Source organism: Pygocentrus nattereri, chromosome 3, assembly GCF_015220715.1.
Source record: "Pygocentrus nattereri isolate fPygNat1 chromosome 3, fPygNat1.pri, whole genome shotgun sequence".
Taxonomy (NCBI): domain Eukaryota; kingdom Metazoa; phylum Chordata; class Actinopteri; order Characiformes; family Serrasalmidae; genus Pygocentrus; species Pygocentrus nattereri.
In genome coordinates this window covers 37,978,765-37,992,252 of record NC_051213.1, presented here as the reverse complement: position 1 = coordinate 37,992,252, position 13,488 = coordinate 37,978,765, and the positions used below count along the sequence as shown (strand labels likewise).

The 13,488-nt window shown below is 41.9% G+C and overlaps 1 long non-coding RNA gene across 1 annotated transcript; it reads right to left on the bottom strand.

Moving 5' to 3' along the window:
- Positions 1-10,121: 10,121 nt before the first annotated feature.
- Positions 10,122-11,607, bottom strand: LOC119263115. The gene is made up of 2 exons (XR_005130128.1): positions 11,507-11,607; positions 10,122-10,478 (listed from the first exon to the last, which is right to left on the bottom strand). It is a non-coding gene; the product is annotated as an uncharacterized LOC119263115 (long non-coding RNA).
- Between the last annotated feature and the right edge of the window lie 1,881 nt (positions 11,608-13,488).

Here is a 13,488-nt window from a genome sequence, read left to right as displayed (position 1 = left end):
CCATATTTCTTCATTCCTTTCCAGTTACAGTGTAATTCTTCTGACACACAGATACGTTTATCCTACAAAACCTGACATGCTTACTGATGTGCAAGAACCTTGTAACATATCTGTTTGTTCATAAGAATGTTTTAAGTTTCTAAATCTAAAATCAAAGTGGTGCAACTGTAAAGAAAAGGATCATTTAGTAAATTTGTACAGTGTAGTAACATAAACTGTCGCCCAGTGCAGTAGAAACATTTTTACCAGAATTGTCTGAAAATAATCTGAAAACTGCACAAAAGATTTAGTCAGTTATTCATTCAATGGGTTTTCATGTACTTGGGTAATCCTGTAATGGAAAAAAACTCCAGGTCTATAAGAATCAGGCAATAATCAGATTTCTACTTCCCAACCAGTCAAAATCAAACTTCCTGCAGTTTTTTAAAAATGTGGGTTTTATTGAATATACATTATGTAGATAATAAAGCATGTTCAAATTCTTCAAGTAGGCAAGCATGTAGTGCCAGCATTGGACATCTGAATGAACAAGCAGATTACTTAGAAATCTAAGATCTAAGGTATAAGCGTTTACATGTCCACTTGAATAATCAGATAACTGTTGAAATAATTGTATTACTGATGTGCATAGAAAAACCCAGTGAATGATAATACATTTTTGTTTATCTAAGAGTTCAGCTCCAATACATTTGCTTTCTTTAAGATCCTTCACAGAAAGGGTAGATTTGATACCCATTTGTAATTAGTGACTGGTCATTGATGTTTCAGTTCAGTTCGTTGATATTTTAAGAGAGGAGTTTTTTTTACTAGTAGTGGTTCAGCAACATTAGGAAATATAAACATTCATATATATGTATACATACATACATACATACATACGTACATATACACTTGCCATTGGATAGGTTAGCTTCAGTGAGCTAATAGGCAAGCCATGCAAACTTTGTAATGTGAAAATGTTTTTGAAAAGTTTGAACAGAATATACATTAATATTGGTGAATGATTGCTTTGTCTGGCTACAAGCTTTGGTGTAGACCTGTCGTTGTAGCGCCTTTATTTTTGTTGCTGTTAGCTATTGAGCTAACTAGCAAGCTAGCAGAGTAATGTGATGAAAGTTTGCAACCTAAAGCCTAGCAAATCGAATGTTATGGTTTTGAAATATTAAGCATTTAAAATAGTTTACAGCTTACAAACAGCACAAGTAGTTACAGCCTATCCAGAGCACAATATATGTCTCATTTGCTTCTTACTGGATTGACTGAAACACTGTGCTGTGAATGTACTGCATTGAAACACCATGTTTGTGTCTGTGAGAATGTGGTCATGTATAATGTTGGTTCATTCACAAAGGTGTCATATCTCAAAATGTGCCAACTGCCAGAATCATGTCAGGTAATGTGGGGAACTGGTACTTCTTCTGAGAAATCACACTATTACATAAAGGTGCTGTATGTAAATGATCAGCTCAACAAAGTAGGCAGGTTTTTAGGTTCATTACAGGACACAATAGCACTCATAAGCTTTCATTTTCACAGAACTTCAATTCTCAACCAGCAGTTTATTTCTGAAGCTGTATTTCACAAAAGACCCTGCAATGGACTGGCATACTGTCCAGGGTGTATCCTGCCTTTCGCCCAGTGACAGCTGGGATAGGCTCCAGCACCTCCCGCAACCCAGAAGGAGAAGTGGCTTAGAATATGTGTGTGTGTGTGTGTGTTTCACAAAATAATTTTTATTATTATAATTAGGATATTGAACATTCGTAGTGTAGCATGTGATGGATTATCATGTGTGAAAATAGATTTTAATTTCTCCTGCATGAAACCTGCAGAAACCGCTAGCACTACACTTCAGCGCTAATTACTTGTAGCTGTCAGTGTCTGCAATGGCATCATTTGCACTTATATATATTATTGATTTTAGTACTTATTCTCTATTCCTCAATAGAAAGTACCTTCTAAATGTTGATTTGCCTTGACTATAAATACATCATAACAAAATCCTTGTAAATATTTAAGGTCTGAACACTTTTTATAAAAATGTTTTACTTGTAGCTTCAACTAATTCAGTAGAATGGTCAAAGATGAACAACAATAAATGGTCTTAAGCGCCGGAGTTAATGCAGCCTATAACTGCCCATTTTAATGTTTTCCTAATGGGTTGTAAAGGAATACTACAGGAAACTAGTGGTCTTTAATGGTAAATAGTAACCCAATTCCTATTAGAAAGAATAACCATCAGGCTTTAATCCCATTGGTTCCAGTGGTCTTTTTTAAGCAGGTCCAAGAGTTGTGGTGAAGAAGTCCTACTTTTGTTTCTGGTTTAACTTTAATCTTTATATGGGCAGATGTTCTGATATGATAGGACAGGGGTGTAAAAAGTGGCCCATGGAGAGATTTTTATTGGCCCATGGCTTCTGTTTTAGAGTGCATTATAAATGGGCCACCAGCTAGTATGCTGCATTTCATTCATGTTGCAAGCAGTGCTGCAAAATTAGCTGCTGAGCTGAATCAGGTGTGTTTGAGCAGGAAAGTGACCAAATATATATATATACATACATATATATATATATATATATATATATATATATACATATATATAGGCTCCAGCCATCCATACTGCTCAAAAAAATAAAGGGAACACTTAAACAACACAATATAACTCCAAGTAAATCAAACTTTTGTGAAATCAAACTGTCCACTTAGGAAGCAACACTGATTAACAATCAATTTCACATGCTGTTGTGCAAATGGAAGAGACAACAGGTGGAAATGTTTGGCGATTAGCAAGACACACTCAATAAAGGAGTGTTTCTGCAGGTGGGGACCACAGACCACTTCTCAGTACCTATGCTTTCTGGCTGATGTTTTGGTCACTTTTGAATGTTGGTGGTGCTTTCACACTCGTGGTAGCATGAGACGGACTCTAAAACCCACCAGTGGCTCAGGTAGGGCAGCTCATCCAGGATGGCACATCAATGCGAGCTGTGGCAAGAAGGTTTGCTGTGTCTGTCAGCGTAGTGTCCAGAGGCTGGAGGCGCTACCAGGAGACAGGCCAGTACACCAGGAGACGTGGAGGAGGCCGTAGAAGGGCAACAACCCAGCAGCAGGACCGCTACCTCCGCCTTTGTGCAAGGAGGAACAAGAGGAGAACTGCCAGAGTCCTGCAAAATGACCTCCAGCAGGCCACAAATGTGCATGTGTCTGCACAAACGGTTAGAAACTGACTCCATGAGGATGGTATGAGGGCCCGACGTCCACAGATGGGGGTTGTGCTCACAGCCCAACACCATGCAGGATGCTTGGCATTCGCCACTGGCGCCCTGTGCTCTTCACAGATGAAAGCAGGTTCACACTGAGCACATGTGAGAGACGTGACAGTCTGGAGATGCCATGGAGAGCGATCTGCTGCCTGCAACATCCTTCAGCATGACCGGTTTGGCAGTGGGTCAGTAATGGTTTGGGGTAGCATTTCTTTGGAGGGCCGCACAGCCTTTCATGTGCTCACCAGAGGTAGCCTGACTGCCATTAGGTACCGAGATGAGATCCTCAGGCCCCTTGTGAGACCATATGCTGGTGCTGTTGGCCCTGGGTTCCTCCTAATGCAGGACAATGCTAGACCTCATGTGGCTGGAGTCTGTCAGCAGTTCCTGCAAGATGAAGGCATTGAAGCTATGGACTGGTCCGCCCATTCCCCAGACCTGAATCCGACTGAGCACATCTGGGACATCATGTCTCGCTCCATCCACCAACGCCACGTTGCACCACAGACTGTCCAAGAGTTGGCGGATGCTTTAGTCCAGGTCTGGGAGGAGATCCCTCAGGAGACCATCTGCCACCTCATCAGGAGCATGCCCAGGTGTTGTAGGGAGGTCATACAGGCATGTGGAGGCCACACACAATACTGAGCCTCATTTTGACTTGTTTTAAGGACATCACATCAAAGTTGGATCAGCCTGTAGTGTGTTTTTCCACTTTAATTTTGTGTGTGACTCCAAATCCAGGCCTCCATTGGTTAATAAATTTGATTTCCATTGATGATTTTTCAGAAGAGGGAAGAACACAGGGTGACATTCAAGAGTGGAGGGAGGTGCACACAGGTGGATTATATCCTTAACAGGAGATGCCACCTAAAGGAGATTGGAGATTGATAAAGAGATAAAGTGGTACCAGGGGAAAGTGTAGTAAGGCAGCATAGGGTGGTTGTCTGTAGAATGAGATTAGAAACAAAGAAGAGGAAGAGAGTGAAGATAGAGCCAAAGATTAGATGGTGGAAGCTGAAGGAGGAGGATGGTTGCAGGCAGTTCAGGGAAAAATTGCAACAGGCCCTTGGGGGCAGTGAGGAGCTACCTGAGGACTGGGAAACTACAGCTAAGGTGGTGAGAGAAACTGGCAAAAATGTGTTGGGTGTTTTGTCTGGTCAAGAGAAAAGAAGATAAGGAAAGTTGGTGGTGGAATGAGGAAGTCCAGGAGAGTATTCAGAAGAAGAAGGCAGCTAAGAAAAAGTGGGATAACCAGAGAGATGAAGGAAGTAGGCAGGAGTATTGTGAGGCTAGTCGAATAGCAAAAAGAATGGTGGCAAAGGCAAAGGCTCAGGCCTATGATGAGCTGTATGAGAGGCTGGACAGTAAAGAAGGAGTAAAGGACTTGTATCGTTTGGCTAAACAGAGAGATAGAGCTGGAAAGGATGTACAGCAGGTTAGGCTGATAAAGGATAGAGAGGGAAATGTACTAGTGAGTGAACAGAGAGGAGTACTGTGAAGAACTAATGAATGAGGAAAACGAGAGAGAGAGGAGGACAATGGGGGGAGAGATAGTGGATCAGGAAGTGCAGAGAATTGGTAAGGTGGAAGTGAGGGCAGCTTTAAAAAGGATGAAGAATGGAAAGGCACTTGGTCCAGATGACATACCTGTGGAGGTATAGAGATGTTTAGGAGATAAGGCGCTGGACTTTTTAACCAGGTTGTTTAACAAAATCCTGGAGAGTGAGAGGATGCCTGATGAGTGGAGAAGCAGTGTATTGGTCCCCATTTTTAAGAACAAGGGTGATGTGCAGAGCTACAGTAACTACAGAGGTATAAAGTTGATGAACAACACCATGAAGGTATGGGAAAGAGTTGTTGAAGCAAGGCTAAGGCGAGAGGTCCAGATCAGTGAGCAGCAGTTTGGTTTCATGCCCAGAAAGAGTACCACAGATGCCATTTTTGCATTCAGAGTGTTGGTAGAGAAGGTCAGAAGGAGCTACATTGTGTCTTTGTGGATCTAGAGAAGGCATATGATAGGGTGCCAAGACAGGAACTGTGGTACTGTATGAGGAAGTCAGGTGTAGCTGAAAAGTATGTTAGGGTGGTGCAGGACATGTATGAGGATAGTGAGACAGTGGTGAGGTGTGCAGTTGGAGTGACAAATGGTTTCAAGGTGAAGGTAGGGTTACATCAGGGATCAGCTTTGAGCCCTTTCTTGTTTGCAGTGGTGATGGACTGGTGACAGATGAGGTTAGGCAGGAGGCTCCATGGACCATAATGTTTTCAGATGACATTGTAATTTGTGGTGAGAGTAGAGAGCAAGTGGAAGAGAATCTGAAGAGGTGGAGGTTTGCACTGGAGAGGAGAGGAATGAAGGTCAGTAGAGACAAGACGGAATACATTTGTGTGAATGAGAGTGAGGCAGGTGGAAAGGTGAAGATGCAATGAGAAGTCGTAAAGGTGGATGACTTCAAATATCTTGGGTCAACCATCCAGAGCAATGGACAGTGTAGAAAAGAGGTGAGGAAGAGGGTACAGGCAGGATGGAGTGGGTGGAGACGGATGTCAGGGCTGATATGTGACAGAAGGATAGCAGCAAGAGTGAAAGGGAAGGTTTACAAGACAGTAGTGCGTCCTGCTATGATGTATGGTTTGGAGACTGTGGCTCTGTCTAAAAGACAGGAGGCTGAGCTGGAGGTGGCGGAGATGAAGATGCTGAGATTTTGGTTGGGAGTGACAAGGATGGACAAGATTAGAAATGAGCAGATCAGAGGGACAGTGAAGGTGGAGCAGTTTGGAGATAAAGCCAGAGAGGCCAGGTTGAGATGGTTTGGACATGTGTTGAGGAGGAATAGTGGATATATTGGTCAAAGAATGTTGGAGATGGAGCTGCCGGGTAGAAGGAGAAGAGGTAGACCTCAGAGAAGGTTTATGGATGTAGTGAAGGTGGACATGGAGATGGTTGGTGTGAAAGTAGAGGAGGCAATGGATAGGGCAAGATGGAGACAGATGATCCGCTGTGGCGACCCCTAAAGGGAGCAGCCGAAAGAAGAAGATTTCCATTGATTTTGTTGTCAGCACATTCAACTTTGTACAGTGAATATTTCATTCATTCAGATCTAGGATGTGTTATTTGAGTGTTCCCTTTATTTTTTTGCGCAGTTTATGTATGTATATACATATATATATATATATTATATATATATATATATATATATATATATATATATATATATATATATATATATAAGAATATATATTCTATTTTTTCTTTGGAGTACGGGGCACATGGCTCTTTGCTGCGAGCCATTCAGGCCCTGTACAAACAAAGCAGGAGTTTGGTTCGCATGGCCGGCAGTAAGTCAGACTTGTTCCCAGTGAGAGTTGGACTCCGTCTGGGCTGCCTTTTGTCACCGATTCTATTCATAATTTTTATGGATAGAATTTCTAGGCGCAGTCAGGGGATGGAGGGTGTCTGGTTTGGTGACCTCAGGGTCACATCGCTGCTGTTTGCAGATGGTGTGGTCCTATTGGTGACATCAGGCCGTGAACTTCAGCTTTCACTGGATCGATTTGCAGCCGAGTGTGAAGCGGCCGGGATGAGGATCAGTACCTCCAAATCTGAGGCCATGGTTCTCACGCGGGAAAGGGTGGAGAGTCCTCTCTGGGTCGGGGATGAGCTCTTGCCTCAGGTGGAGGAGTTTAAGTATCTCGGGGTCTTGTTCACGAGTGATGGTACAAGGGAGCGGGAGATTGACAGGCGGATTGGTGCTGGGTCAGCACTGATGCAGGCTCTTTACCGGTCTGTTGTGGTAAAGAAAGAGCTGAGCCATAAGGCAAGGCTCTCGATTTACTGGTCGATCTACGTTCCCACCCTCACCTATGGTCATGAGCTTTGGGTAATGACCGAAAGAACGAGATCGCGAATACAAGCGGCCGAAATGAGTTTCCTCCGCAGGGTGGCTGGACTGTCCCTTAGAGATAGGGTGAGAAGTTCGGTCATCCGGGAGGGACTCAAAGTAGAGCTGCTGCTTCTCCACGTCGAGAGGAGCCAGTTGAGGTGGTCCGGGCATCTTGTTAGGATGCCTCCTGGACGCCTCGCTTGGGAGGTGTCACAGGCAAGTCCACCGGGGAGGAAACCCCGGGGAAGACCCAGGACATGCTGGCGTGACTATATCGCCCAGCTGGCCTGGGAGCGCCTCAGAATCCCTCCCAGGGAGCTAGTGGAAGTGGCTGGGAAAAGGGAGGTCTGGGCCTCATTGCTCAGGATGCTGCCCCCGCGACCCGAACCACGGAGAAGCGGAAGATGATGGATGGATGGATGGATGGATGGATGGATGGATGGATGGATGGATTTTTTCTTTGGCGGCATGGTGGGTAGCACCGTCGCCTCACAGGAAGGAGGGCCTGGGTTCGAGTCCCCGGCCAGGCGACCATAGTCCTCTCTGTGTGCTGTGTGGGGTTTGCATGTTCTTCCTGTGTCTGCGTGGGTTTCTTCCCTCAGTCCAAAAACATGCAGTCAGGACATGCTAAACTGCCCCTTGGTGTGAGTGTGTGAGTGAAGGTGTCTGTCTGTCTGCCCTGCGATGGACTGGCGACCTGTCCAGGGTTTATTCTGCCTTTTGCCTGATGACAGCTGGGATGGGCTCCAGCATCCCCTGCGACCCAGAAGGAGAAGCGGATTAGAAGGTGTGCGTGTGTTTTTTCTTTTCCAGAAGTGTTGTCCTGGTGCTGGTCTTCTCCTGCTCCTGATGTCCACTTTGTTTTTCATGTCTTTAAATTTACCTCCAGAAACACAAGAGAATTCTCACCAACAGTAGTACATCATTTTGTTGACATCATTAGCAATCCACACTCTCTGCACAAAGACATCTCACAAACGAACCGAGAACAATGCAGGTGGAAAGAGTTTTACTCAGCAGAGCATTCTCAGAGTACATCAGCACATTCACACTGGAGAGAAACCATATCAGTACACAGAGTGTGGCAAGAGTTTTTGTAATGGAGATACTGTCCAAAAACACCAGCTGTATCATTGTTCAGAATGTGGGAAAATATTTACTTTAAAAAGTTCTTGCCAACTACATCAGCATGTTTACTTGGGGAAAAAAATCATCACTGCTCAGAGTATGAGAGGAGTTTTACTAAACTGAGTAATCTAAACATCCTGATTCTTTTAGATTCAATAGCAGCTTTCAATACTGTTAACCATAATTTTCTTATGTCTAGACTGTCATCTTGAACCAGACACTTGTGGATGAAAGAGATGATGGTTTAATGAAAACCAAGCAACCGAAGCAAAAAGGGACAAAACACAAAGCGTAGTCAGAGTCCAGGAAAAAAGTCAAAACACAGGTCAAATCACAGAGCAGAAGTACCAAAGGGGAAGGCAAACGATGTAATCGAAAACAATGAAGCAAAAGGGTCAAAAACACAGTCAAATAATCAGAATAGACAATGAGAACGCTCAGTAGTTTCTGCAAAACAATACCTCACAATGAGACTGACTAAAGCCCGGGCTTATATACTCTAGTCTACATGTCCTCTGATTAAACACACAGGTGTAAACACTTAGAACTCAGGAGACTGTGAGCGCTGATAGGAGCGCAAGCTGGAGTCCAAAGTCACATGATCTCCCAGTGGATTCTGGGAGTTGGAGCTTGTGTCCATAGAAGGAGCCGGATGCATGACACATCATTTACATCTTCCCACTCGGTCAGATCATCCACAACCATGGTTTTAACTTTCACTGCTAGGCTGATGACATTCAAATTTATGTCAGCACTACTTCCCTCTCTGCCTCTACCCAAATTTGGTTGCAAAACAATTATCTTAATCTAAACACTGATAAAACTGAGGTTATGTTAGTTGGAGCTAAAACCGCACTTTCCCAGGTATTGAACTTTTCAGTCAACATTGATGGTGTTGATATTAAGCCAGCCCAATTTGCTAAGAACCTTGGCTGTCTTCTTGATTCATCTCTTATTTTTGAGTCTCACATTTAGCTTGTCACCAAAACTGCATTTTATCATCTGCGTAACATTGCATGCTTGCGCCCTATGCTGAGTGACACTGACACTAAAATGTTGATCAATGCCTTCATCTTCTCTCGCATCAATTATTGTAACTCCCTTTTCTACAGCCTTCCAGTTAAACTAATCGTCTTCAGTACGTCCAAAACTCAGCAGCCAAGGTTTTTACCTCCACCAAGCGCACAGCTCATATCTCTCCTACTCTTTGACAGTTGCATTGGCTTCCTATTAGTTCTAGGATTAAGTATAAAATCCTTCTTTTTACCTTCAAGGCTTTACATGGTCTTGCTCCAACATACTTTTCTGATCTCATTTCTTTATATTGTCCCTCTCGTGCTCTCCGATCTTCTAATTCTGGACTCCTCGCAATTCCCTCAACTCGACTTTCTACTATGGGTGGCAGATCTTTCAGTGCTGCTGCCCCCAAACTCTGGAATTCTCTACCTTCCATTCTTCGTAATATGTTGTGAGAAAAAAAGATGATATGATTATTATCTTAAAGACTTGTAATCCTCTCAGCTGACACTGTCTAATGGTTAAACATTAGGCAAAACTATACTTTTAATCTCTAATTTTCTGCTCCCAGTCAAACGTACTTATTTCCACCCTCATTTCTTTGTGTGGTTCTTCGTGCAGTCCAGGTGGGGGGCTTTAATAGTGTCAGTGAGTTTCTCCAGCCCAAATAAAGTTAGTGAAGTGTACCTTGTTGGGTTATGTTACTACCACCTAATTTTGAATTTATGATGACTGAAATAAAAATTTTCAAATGGATTAAAAACACCCATTCATGATGGTGCATGGTGATATTTCAGATATTAAAAGTGGAGGCAAAGAGTCAACAAAATTCAAATGGAAATATGTCATATTTAATAGATAAAACACTTTTCAGCATTACAATAGCATCATAGGAGTGGGGAAATGCACCCATCTCCTCACAAAACAGTAAACATTTTCTGCAAATTAGACAACATGTGCTTGTTCATGATAGAGTGCAACTATGGTGGTGAGTGTGAATGATGTGGAGAAACACCAACTTTTGCAACATGGAGCAATGTCCAATCAATAAAGACGGTGCCATCTTGGTCTTGAAGGATCAATGCCCAGTCATACGCTGCACCGCCATATCTGGTAGCATAGTTTGGGGATTGGCATCGGGGTCATGTTCACGAGATGGGAAGAGGGATCATGAGATCGGTCACACCTTGGGACAGACAGCAGCAGTAATGTTGTGGTGAAGAGGGAGCCATTAGACAACACACTCTGTTTACCAGTTGGTCCACATCCCAGCCCACACATATGCTCATGAGCTTTGAGTAAGGCTTGACAAAATGAGATCATAGATACAAGCAGATGAAATCAGCTTTCTTCACAGGGTGGCGGGCTACTCTCTTCTTGATATGGTGTAGAGTTTGGCCATCTGGGAGGAGCTCAGAGTAGAGGCACTCCTCCTCAAAATTGAGAGGACAAGTTATGGGAAATTAGGAATCACTTATTGTTGAAGAGGCCCAGGGGTTTATCTTAGGATCAATTTCTGAACAGCAGCCATACTTTAGTTTATCATTAAAGAAGATGCCTCTATATATGCCCACCCACTTCCCGTTACAGAATACAGGTGAGCCGCTGTCGCCAGGTCTGCCTGCTGCTGACACTATAAATTCAGAAGAAAACATTTGGGACTTCATATGTGGATTCGGGCAAAGGACTTTGCATTCCTGCTTTTGGGAATGGCCCGAATCTGTTAATGTAAGAACATATATGTAGTCATTTTCATTATGTTTACCAATCTGGTTTTGTAGACCATCACCCAGAGGACTAGTATTTCCAAGTAGTTTGAGAAAGGCCTGATCTCTGTCTGGGTAAGTGTTGCAATGTTTTTTAAACTCAGCTTTGTAGACCAGAAAACCGTCTGAAATTGGGAAGATAACATGTATTTCAGAGTCGTATTGGTCTTCAAGAACATGCAAGGCAGTCAGAACATGACCATTTCCATAGAAACATCCACAACCTGTGGTTATTTTATTTTCATAGTTTCTGATTTCTATGTGGCAAGGTGTTTCATTAGCTAATAGTAGGCCTTTAAGAATACATTCAGTAATTTTTCCATTTTGATAAAACACTGGGCCAAGTTTATTATACAGACTTTCAGTACAAGCCTGTATGCAGTCAGACCAGTTGGAAATATTAAACTGTGAGTGCATTTGTGAATGTGTGGCTGGTGACTTGTCTGACCAATGAGTGCTGAGACGCTCCATGATCCAGGATGATATGCAGCTTGGATAATGAATGAGTGATTTTAAACTGTGGTTTGGATCCAACAAATCTGTAATAGAAAAAATGAAGAAAAACTTTTTAATCACATGATTACAACAATACAAGTGATTACTACAGCCTCGACTCTACCAAAATTACTCAATAGTGAATGTGGGGAAATAAGAAGGAAAATATTTGATAAAATAAAAAACTATCCAGTTATTCATGATCCCCCAAAATCATCAACATTTTGTGACAGGCTATACAGGATCAAAAATAAACTCTTATTCTTTTTTTCTAGACACTTGAAGTGAATATACAATTTTGAAGCAGCATGCTGAAAATAAGCCTTTTTCTTGTCCTGAAGTTCAGGGCAGAAACCAGGAAACACATAACTAGAAGGTATTTAATCTATATATGGGAAATAAGAACATGCTAAGAATTTGAGCAGGACTGTAAATACATTATAACTATACAATTCAAAAGAAAAAGTAAAGCTACCTAAATGATAAATCTGTCTTACATTCTGTTGTGTAAAATTATTTGATGCTAGAATTTTAAGTCAGACATGTTTTTTAAGTAAAATCATGTTTTTTTCTTTAAACATTTTGGATGCTGAAATTTAACGAATTTCAGGGGTCCTGAAGTGGTAAAACTATTTATATAATTACTAATTATTTATATAATAACTAATTATCAGGAGATGATGAATTTGAACCCCAGTGATACCATAACTGTCCTGAAATTTGGAGCTCAGAAAGTGCCTGATGGCAATGGGTGATACAAAATGCAATGAAAATTTAAAATCTATATTTATTCTATTAATGTTCACCTAACTGAGATTCAGTACAAAAATTTGAGTCAGGAGAGCTTTCAACTAAACTAAGAAGTTTGAGTTGCATGAACTCTACAGCCCTCAGTTTGTTTGTTCAAAATACACAGTGTGTCGCGCCTGCTACGAGTTCACATAACAAGAACTGCATTACCCAGAGTCCGTCACGGTCATGTGAGGAGGAACTCTTTCCTTCGCTCTTGTTCAAGGACTCAAACTCCACTTCCCAGAATACGCAGCAATGTCACATGACTCCTGATATCTCCTCATCCTCCTATCTATTCTAATTACTAAGAACTGTGTTTAGTATCACTAGTTAATATTTAAGCCTGGGATTTAGCATTAGATATTTGTGAAGTATTGCCAGTTTCACCTGCCTTACTGAGCGTTACTTTTCCGTTTTTTTATACTCTGTTTGTTCTGACCTTTTTGCCTGATCTGTTAGACCCTGATTTTTGGACCTCCCCTGTTTGTACGGTTTGGCTTTTTGATTTTTGGCTGATGACCTTTCGTTTGTTTCACGGACTTGCCTTGCCCTTGTCTGTTTTCTTGCCTGTATTGTTCTGCTGCTGATCCTGGACTTGACCCCTGCTTGTCTACTGACTCTGTGATCATCCCAGTAATGCTTCTGTTTTACTTCTTATCTGCGAGCATCTGCCTTCTGACTGCATGTTACACAGTGTGATCAGCTGACATAGCAGAATTTTTTTTTACCCTCACACCAGGAATCCACTGTATGTAGGCAAAGTCATTACAGTAAAATCTGTCAATGCCCCTGGGCAGTTATTTCCAGTCATACAGGAAGTGCTCCTGTTTCTTTGACTCAGAGGAGGCCAATGAACATCTATAAAAGTCAAATTCATGTTTCAAAAACATATTTAATATCAAATTTGAAATCTCACAAAATTATGTCAATAGTTTGTAGCATTTGACTCAAATAAAGCAAAAAAAGTGTGTTTTTTCAGGTTGCACTGGCTGATGAATGAGACTTTCCTGTAAATAGACACTACACTGTAAGCAAATGCATCATTTTAACCTAAAAAAATAAATACCTGGGTTAACTTGAAATTAAGATTTCATTGAGCTTGTAATACTATATTAAGATAAGAATATATTGTGTTTTACATTT